Genomic DNA, 8,897 nt, shown 5'->3' on the forward strand with positions numbered 1-8,897 from the left:
ACACACACCAATGGCACAGCATCGGGAGCGATTTGGGGTTCAGTATCTTCACTAAGGATAGTTCAACATGTATACTGCCGAGGTCAGGGATCGAACCGCCGCCCCTCTGATAAGTGAATGACCGCTCTACCCTCTGAGCCACAGCCACCCAAAACCTGAGTATGATAAGGAGCGTTAACGGAGAAGCACATAAACACATGAAGCACGTATAGAGAATATGTAATTTCCTACAGCGTGTGTGCTTCATGTGTGAACTTGCATTCGTGTGTGTGTGCTGCCCGTTGACATGTCCCTCCCTCCCCTGACACTTCTAATAGCTGGGAATGAGGCTTCATGCACTTCCTGAGGCCTCATTTGCATATGATTTGCTGATGAGCTGCCACCGCTAACCAGCAACGCCAAACCAAAGCCCTATTAATATTCTCCCATTCAGGTTGTAAAGCACACAAACCTAATCAGCTTAGAAATTACTGTATGGAAACCATAATTACGCATGTTTAATTGCTTATCATCTGATGGGTACAAGTTTATTAGAAAATGTATTCATGGTAATTGCTTCCTGAGGTATCTGGTGTGCTACAATACCATGTGATATCCTGTCAGCTCCCATTTTGGAGGATTAATGCGCTCTGGAAAAGTCACAAAATTAGATACTGTGTATTGACTCTTTGGATGCTTGGTTTAACTCAAAGTGATTTTTAATTTAGTGATTTCTAAATTACTGCTTAAGCTCTGGTAAAGTCTTTGGAGTGAGGTCCGTCAAGATCAGCATATCTCGCCGTTGTTAAGGAGAGCTGGCGTATCACAGGGATATACATGACTGTGAAGTAGACCTGTGTAATCCCGACGTCGCCAGAAAACGCTCACAAACCGGCCTGCTGTGGTGGACGCCACCACGTAGAAAAGCTGTGAAATCAGGGGAAACGCAGGAGCAACACAAAAGTGAAAAGTCACATGCATGAAATGAAGAAACACATCTTATGAGAGAGAGTTTTTGAAGTAAAGCCATCTCAGAGCCGATGAATCATTCAGTCCTGAAACAAGCAGATTAAAGCACACAGTGCAGGTTCCTCAGAGGGGCCTCCACACCGCCAAGAACGTCGAGTGGGCCTTTTCAGCCATGGACCTCAGTGAGGCTTACAGCTCCTGCCCACTCTTTGATGATCTCTCTATGGTTTATTGTAATCACTGTTGGCTCTCAGTCCTTCCGACACACTTGTAAATTCATGCAGTCTTAATAGGAAACGCATCAAGCAGCCAGTAGTTCCTCTATGCATAACTCGTTCTTTCATTACAGCGGTGATTGACAACCAGGGGTCCTTGTACCCCAGGGTGGCAGTTATCACTATGTGGAAAGATATAGTCAAAAAAAAACAAAAAAACAATTGAATAAGAAAATCAACATATACATATGTTTCATATGTATATGTTTCATATTCGGAAATTAGGTTTATTTGTATTCAAGGGAGGGCAGGAAATGGTCTGATGATGATCTTTAGTAAATGCACAAAGTTCACAAACACAAACTTGTCCTCAGCACTCAGATGCTGGTCAGGCACAGGCATTACGTAAAGAACCATCATTTCCACATGTGACAGACGACTATGCACCGCCTGCTCAGCACCAAACAGCAGGCAGGCAAAGTTAGCGACTAGCTCGTGAACATGGTGAAGCATTTAGCAGCTAAAGGAGATGGTGGAGACCAAAGCTAGAGCTCAGAGTGGAGGGAATATTGGACCTGTTAGCTGGCCAGAAACACAATTTCCAATGACTGCTAATCCATAAGAATAAGATAAGTAAGATCCGTAATCCGTAAGATAAGACGTTTGCCATCAAAGCTGACATGTACACAATAAAAGTAACTTTTGCAATTAGCAAGCTAGCTGAAAAGTTGAGATGAGTGGTACAACAGCAAACTTGGCCAAATGTACTAAAAAACAAACAAACAAATGAAAGAGTCTGATCATCCTGAATGGATATGTGGTTTATGATGGGCATGGAGTGTGTTTTCTTCGATAATTTCATGAAGCCATTGAAGGGTTACAGTGAAGGAGTGGTTTGCTTGTGCCAATCTCAAAGGGCAGTGGGGGTACGTTGGGAAGAAAAAAAAAAGGTTTGATAACTACTGCATTAGACATACTTGAGTTGACTTGCTGTGAAATGCTGTTATTAGTATTTGGTCCAACAGCCTCATGGGTGAAATATCCCCTAAAGATATTGTGGACAAGTCAACAAAAATAATTGATTTTGCTCATTAAACCACGTCCCGTTGAATTATGGGAGAGAACTTGTAGCTTTAATCAGATCTACTTGGTTGCTTAAAAAGTAATTGCTGAGTGCATTAAAAAACGCAGCTGCTCAACTTTTCAAGTCACGTTTAGGTTTGGGAGCCAAGTCCGAGAGGTGCTTTAGCTTTTTGCTCTGGAAGGAAAAAAAAAAAACACCTGTGGATCATTAAACTTGTGGATGATGCCACACAACATGCTGACAAACATGTCATTTCCCCGTGGAGAGGGTTGGGGGATCCTAGAGTGTTTGCTTGTTGGAAAACTGTCTGGGATGCTTTCCAGGATTTCCCAAAGAGAAAAGCCTTGTTTTTCTTTGCTGATGTTGTTGGGAGTGAATGGAGAGCAGATTGTAGAGGCTGTGCCTCTCATGTCTGTCCAAGGCCTTGATACCTTTGATCTTCTTAAGAAACAAACAAGCTTTTAAACTTGGCACTCCCGGCTAGTATCTCTCCTCTTCTTCTGTTCGTGAAAAACGCTGATCCTGAGAAAATTGATCTTGCCTGAATAGTTACGCAGACTCGTGCTTGTGCCATGATTTTGGTTTAAAATGTGGAGCAAGCCACATCTTAACGCAGTACAACAGCGTGTAGCTTTGGGATAAATGTTTGCGAAAGCTTGTGTTTTTCTTTCTTATCTTTGAACAAACTACTGAGCCCACAAACAAAACCGTTTTAATCAGCTACAAACAATGTTTCAAGCATCCGAATTTGCCTTTCCAAGTAACATTTGTTCATAAAGGATCAAACAAAGATTAAAACTTCACTGAAACAGTTTTAACAAAAGAGGGATTCCACGTCTGATTCCTGACATCATTTATCCTCAGAGGCTGGTTGCACCAACTGTTCATTGAGTTTAAACTTAGCCAATTTCTAACATCAGTGTTTTCTAAGTGGAGATTGCTACATTAAAATGGGTTGCATGGCACAACTCGTTCCTACATAGAGATCAGGTGTTAGTAAATATTTACATCCAGTAAATGCCAGTTATAACTGTTAGCTAACTGAAATGGCTAAACTGGCAGAGCTAACGGTAGCTTGGTAATGTTAAAGGTAAGATGGAGTATCCAACCTGACGCTGATCAAAACTCTGTTTAATAACAACTTGAAGTAACATCTCAAAAAACACAATGTAGGTCAAATTACTTGATATTAAGACTAAATTACCAAAACTGTTGGTTAGTCACGTTAGCTTAAGTTAGCTTAATCCCTCCCACTCATGATTGGGCGACTGCTGCTGACTTCTACAGGCATGTTTTCACACATGGCAACAGCAGATCAAACCTACATTTACAGAGGAATGGCTGTTAAGTTTAACATATATTTTAGCCTCATAGAAAGATTATTTGTGGAAGTTAAACTGCAGTCAGTTAGCTTGAAGCTAGCTCGTATTTGCTACAGCTGCATGTTGCTGTGACCACACAAACTGCAGCCAGCTCCAGGTGTGGGACTACAGGCCCAGCTGTAAACTTGGGTGCTGGATCCTTCCCTGGATTTATGGTCCAGTCACGATCGGTGACGCGGTTCGGTGAAAGGTTTTAGGATGTTAGCAGGTGAAGGTGAGAAGTCGCAGCGAGGGCCAACATCTGGCTGAGCAGAAAATCAAAGCCTTCAATCAAGAAGCAAATCTCCTCTCGTTAGCCACCCCCCTTGCTTGCTCCTCTCCGGTTATTAATGGCCGCACAACAGCCACAATGACATTTTACACCGTTTCATCCCTGTCCCATCATGCATCTGGGGATACCCTGGCATTTGGCGGCGGCGTTGTCATGAGTGTCTGCGGCGGTGCTGACCAGCGCGACTTCAATCCTGCTTACTGTCACTCATCATAAGTGAGTTTATCAACACACATCTAATCGCCGCACTCCGCAGGGACCTTAACCATTTGCATACTAAGATTGCTTTCTTTTGCTCGGCTAAGAAGGCGCCTCCTTTGCATAATTATTAATGATAAAGAGACGGTGAACAAATGTGTCAGAAGGTATTAGCGTCACGTATACAACTCGATTCTAAAGGATGCGTTTAGTGGCGTGCGAGGAGGAAAGATGAGGGCAAAGGGTGGGAAGAGAAGAGCAACACTGTCAAGGGATGCACTTTTGCATGAAGGGAAGGGGTTAATTAAAGGGCTATGGATGGAAAATATAGAGGAGTGTGACATTTTTTTGGTAGTTTAAAATCATTGTTTGACCATGAAGCCCCGTTGAGATTAAGGGTGTCTGTCAAAAAGAAGACAAAACTGGAAGAAAAAAAAAAAAAACAGTTGCAGACAAATACTGACAGAAATGTGAAAAAACAGCAAAAGCACTCAAAGGACTTCGCAGCAGGACGCAGGATGAGGATCCAAACTGATATATAACATATAATTACATCAAAGAAAATATTGCTCCAGTAGAAGGAAAACCCACAGTGGTGAACAACACAAGATGTTTACATACAGCAGAGTCACTGTAGCTGCTCCTTTCAGTGTTTCTGCTGTGTACCATTAAAGCAGCAGGCCCATATTGTCTGTCATCTGTTGTCGGTAATTACCACTTTTTACACTGTCTTACCCTCTGTGGATAATGTTCAGCGTCTATACGAGAAGTGTTTCATGTGAATAGTTTGACTGTTTGCCACTTTTTATGAAACAGCTGCACTGTTTTTACAGGACAGGAATAAATAAGTCATGCACACTATGGTTCAATTGGGGGTTGAAATGCCCTCCCCGTGTTCTCCACTAAACACAGGCCTGCATACCCTCTGCACAGTATAATAGCATGATATTAAAAATGCCCACAGCGATTGTTAAGTCACGGCGCCACATTTGCACCACGATGGATGACCTTTTGTGAATCCTAATGAGGCTTTTTCATGACTTTCAAAAGCAAAACGTACTGTAGCATGTAGGATAATAGCAGCTGTGTGAAAAGTCTGCACAGTTAAACGCTACTGGAAATTAAATCACAGTTTTCTGTGCAGCATGTAGTTGCACAGACGGATATCAGCTTCATTTTTTCCTCTTTCCCAGCGACAATTAAAACGATTAGGTTCATCTTCAAAGCACTGTTAGGTGGAATCCTGTCGATGGTAGCTTGAATATCAGCTGCACGTTTCCTCCCTCTCAGGAGGTCTGAAGCTGTCCAAACTTCACAAGTCACAGCATTAAGAATAATCTCAGGGGTCAGGAGGGGTCGTCGCTGCTCTCCCTGTGGCTCTCCTTCAACAAATAACTGATAACGACCTTTGACCTCCTTGTTTTTGCATGAGAATTGATATCAGTATTCTACTCCCCCCTCCGTCGTAACCTCAGGACCATTTGAAATGCCAGCCCTCGAAATCCAAACTTGATTTTTTTTTTTTTTTTTTTTTTTTTTTTTTCTAATGAACCCATCCAGAGACGGGGGGGGGGGGTGGAGAGGGTGTGGGGGGGGCTGCCTTTGGGAGGAGGAGGAGGAGGGTGGAGACGGGGGAGGCGAGCTTTGGGCTCATCTGCATCACAGATTAGGGTGCTTAGAGAAAAATCAACCATCCATGATTCATTACATGTTTCCTGCTGAGCCTCTGAGATGGCAACCGTCCTAGCAACAGGATCCTAGCAACAGCAACAACTCTCCGCCGCCGCGGCAGCCTATCAGAAACTTTGATGCCTGATCAAAATTTAGCCAATGAAGAGGGGAGGACGCGCGGGAAGCGTGATGATGCGCTTCCTCGTGCTGTTGGCTGCTGACTGACGGTGTGTTCAGGGCTCTGTGTGTCTGTGTGGAAATCTAACAATCGTTTGTGTCGTCTGTGCATTTTTAATGAATTTAATGATTTCCAAACAGTGTTTTAGAAACATTTTTGCTGTCTGTTAAAGAGGTCAATTTGACATGGTTCATTCATTTCTGCATTGGAGTCCATTTTGCCAACTTTCTGTGGATTAAGTTTTGTTTTTAACACCTTTAAAATGTCCTCAGCCAACATGCACATTATCCTTATACAGCTGCTTCAATTTGACTTATCAGTTTAACCAGTATAGAGCCAAAAATACATGAAAAATGACACAGACACCTTTAAAAATATACAAATTTTTACTCAAGATTACTCAAAATATGATTACAGAATAGTCATTCCACTGTCTGTACATACATACAGCAGGAGAATGTAAGAAATAAACTTAAAATGCTGTTTATTTTCATGTAAAGTGATTTTATTCTAGCTCATTTCAAAGGCCTGTAAATCACTGCAAATATATATTCAGTATTCTTTCAAAAGAGCAAATGTGATGGTATGGGAAAACCCCACATCAGCACTTTCAGCTGCTTTTCTCAGCTTGTCTCTGCAGGACATATCAACGAAACTACTGTTACTGTGAATAAAACATGCTCAGTGCGTTCACAGATTAATAGATGGACTCCAGAGGGTTTTAACCAACATGCATGCACATCTCCGCTCTCACTACACAGCCTGTTTATGCTCTTTATATGCTCAGTTTGTGAGTAAAAGGATTTATTTCCTTTAATTAGATCTCAAACTGCATTATATTACATTTTCTGATGTAGTCCAACAATGTAGCTTTACGAGGAAAATTCACGCTCTGTAACTAAATTTCTCACATTTCTCAGGCAAGACTTTCTGCACTTTTTCCGTCCTTCATCGTGAGCGTCTGCTCAGCAGCCTAAATGCTGCATAATGATGATCGTGTTGATTTACAGCGTGCGCTCCTCTCACATGTAAATGATCCAAAAGTGCGGGATGTTTGTTCACCTGCCGCACCGTAATCATACATCATTATCCAAAGAAAGCTTCGGCCGTCATCTGATGTCAGATAGGCCTGATCTTCACTTCAAAGGGATATGCTCTGCGCTGGTCCAAATGGTGTGATAATGTTCAGTGTGATAATGCATCACACAGATGTCTCTCTCTCTCCACTTCAGAGTAATCTTGCTCTTTCCACCGCGCAGTGTCGAGAGGCAGCGTTCCCATCTGCCTGCGCAACCAGAAAACCTTCAGATGCAGTACACAGTTTCACGTGTTGTTCAGGCCTGGAGGGGCTGACTGAGGGGTTGCACAAAGAATCGCATCTTTGTCTTTTCTCCAACAGCCCTAAAACCCAGATATCAACCACTTGATCCCCGAGCACTTAAGATTTATTTTGTAAACCTTTGCAACCAGAAGTTGCCTGTTTCCAGACCTTTGAATCCACCGAGCTGACGATTCGTGCGCCATCATGACATGAAACAGCAGTTTCACGGCTGAAAGAGCAATCGATCCAATGAGCGAAGCAGGGGAGACACGATTAGCCAATCAGCACCACAGGCGGGACTAAGTGCACTGCACTAAGTATTGTCAAGCTGTTTGTTTTTACTTTAGGTCGCTTAGGTCGCTCTTAAAACCCCGGCGAAAGCAGTATGATGGCATGGTGATGACTTTGTTGGTCTCTTGTGATTGGTTAGGAAAAATCGACCCCCCCCCCCCACCACCACCACCACCACCACCACCACCACCAGGAAATCGGTTAGAGTGGATGCAGAGTCGGACTGTGGATGGAAACTGAGCATAATTCTGTCTATCAGCTAAAACCATTTGCTTCCTGAACATATTTGTTCTAACATGAAGTCAGCGGAGGATTCAAAGCATAAACCCTTAAAGATGACTAATCTATTATGCAAGCAGCAGCAGAGTGTTTCCTTTTAACGCGAGCAGCTGTTTTGAAATCATGTCCGGTTCAGTGGAAAGGGTCATCAAATATTACTCCTTCAGGCTGGTGATGTGTTACATTTTCCTTGTTGTCTATGAATCCTGTGAAAAGACCAGGACCAACAATGAGTTATGACGAACACGAGCTCTTTCTGAGTCGACCCCGCATTCACCAGCCTGCTACTATAATACTGTATTAATCCACAGCTGAAAATAGTCCCCGACAAATGCCCTTTCTCCTCCCATCTGAGTCATGTTTGCTTGCACTCTGCAGTTTTATTAGTCACTTCTTCACCAGTAAAGATAAAACTACATACCTGAGAGCACTTTGTACAGACTTCATTTGGAATGAATGGGCTGAGCTCACCAGCTGAAAGGGTGACTTCATCCAAATTCCACAAAAAAAATAACAAAACTGTCGCTTACCTCTAGGTGTATTTAGCCATGCAGGTGGGTTTGGTTTTATTTGTCCAGGTTTGAGGTATCTGTCTGAGTGTTTTTCATCCTCTCCAGCACAGTGGACGTGGGCGGATCGTTGTTTGTGGGGGTTTTCATGTTTTCATGGCCGTTATTTCTTTGGTCGATCCACAGTACTCCAGCAAGAGTATTAATGCAGCTTTTCATGGAAACCTCAGGGACTAAAAATGTACTGAACTGAGATTAATGTAAAAAGAGTTGCAGTAACACAAATCAACATTATATACTGTTAATGTTCACCATTACTTACTCCTCACACAGATGAAATGAGGGAGTTGTTATACAGTTTCTCACATCTATGACTGAAGCCTCACAGTGTTCTGTAGTCTGTGTGTATAATTGGTGATTTCTCCACGTCGGATCAGTTTGTTGCACCTTTCCTGAAAAACTTTACAGCACACTAACTCTTAACAAGAGCTTCCACATATGGAGTGTAAATGTGATGCTTGTTTGAGAGTCAACTAAAACTGATTTACAC

The sequence above is a fragment of the Chaetodon auriga genome, chromosome 21 (assembly GCF_051107435.1).
Source record: "Chaetodon auriga isolate fChaAug3 chromosome 21, fChaAug3.hap1, whole genome shotgun sequence".
Classification (NCBI taxonomy): domain Eukaryota; kingdom Metazoa; phylum Chordata; class Actinopteri; order Chaetodontiformes; family Chaetodontidae; genus Chaetodon; species Chaetodon auriga.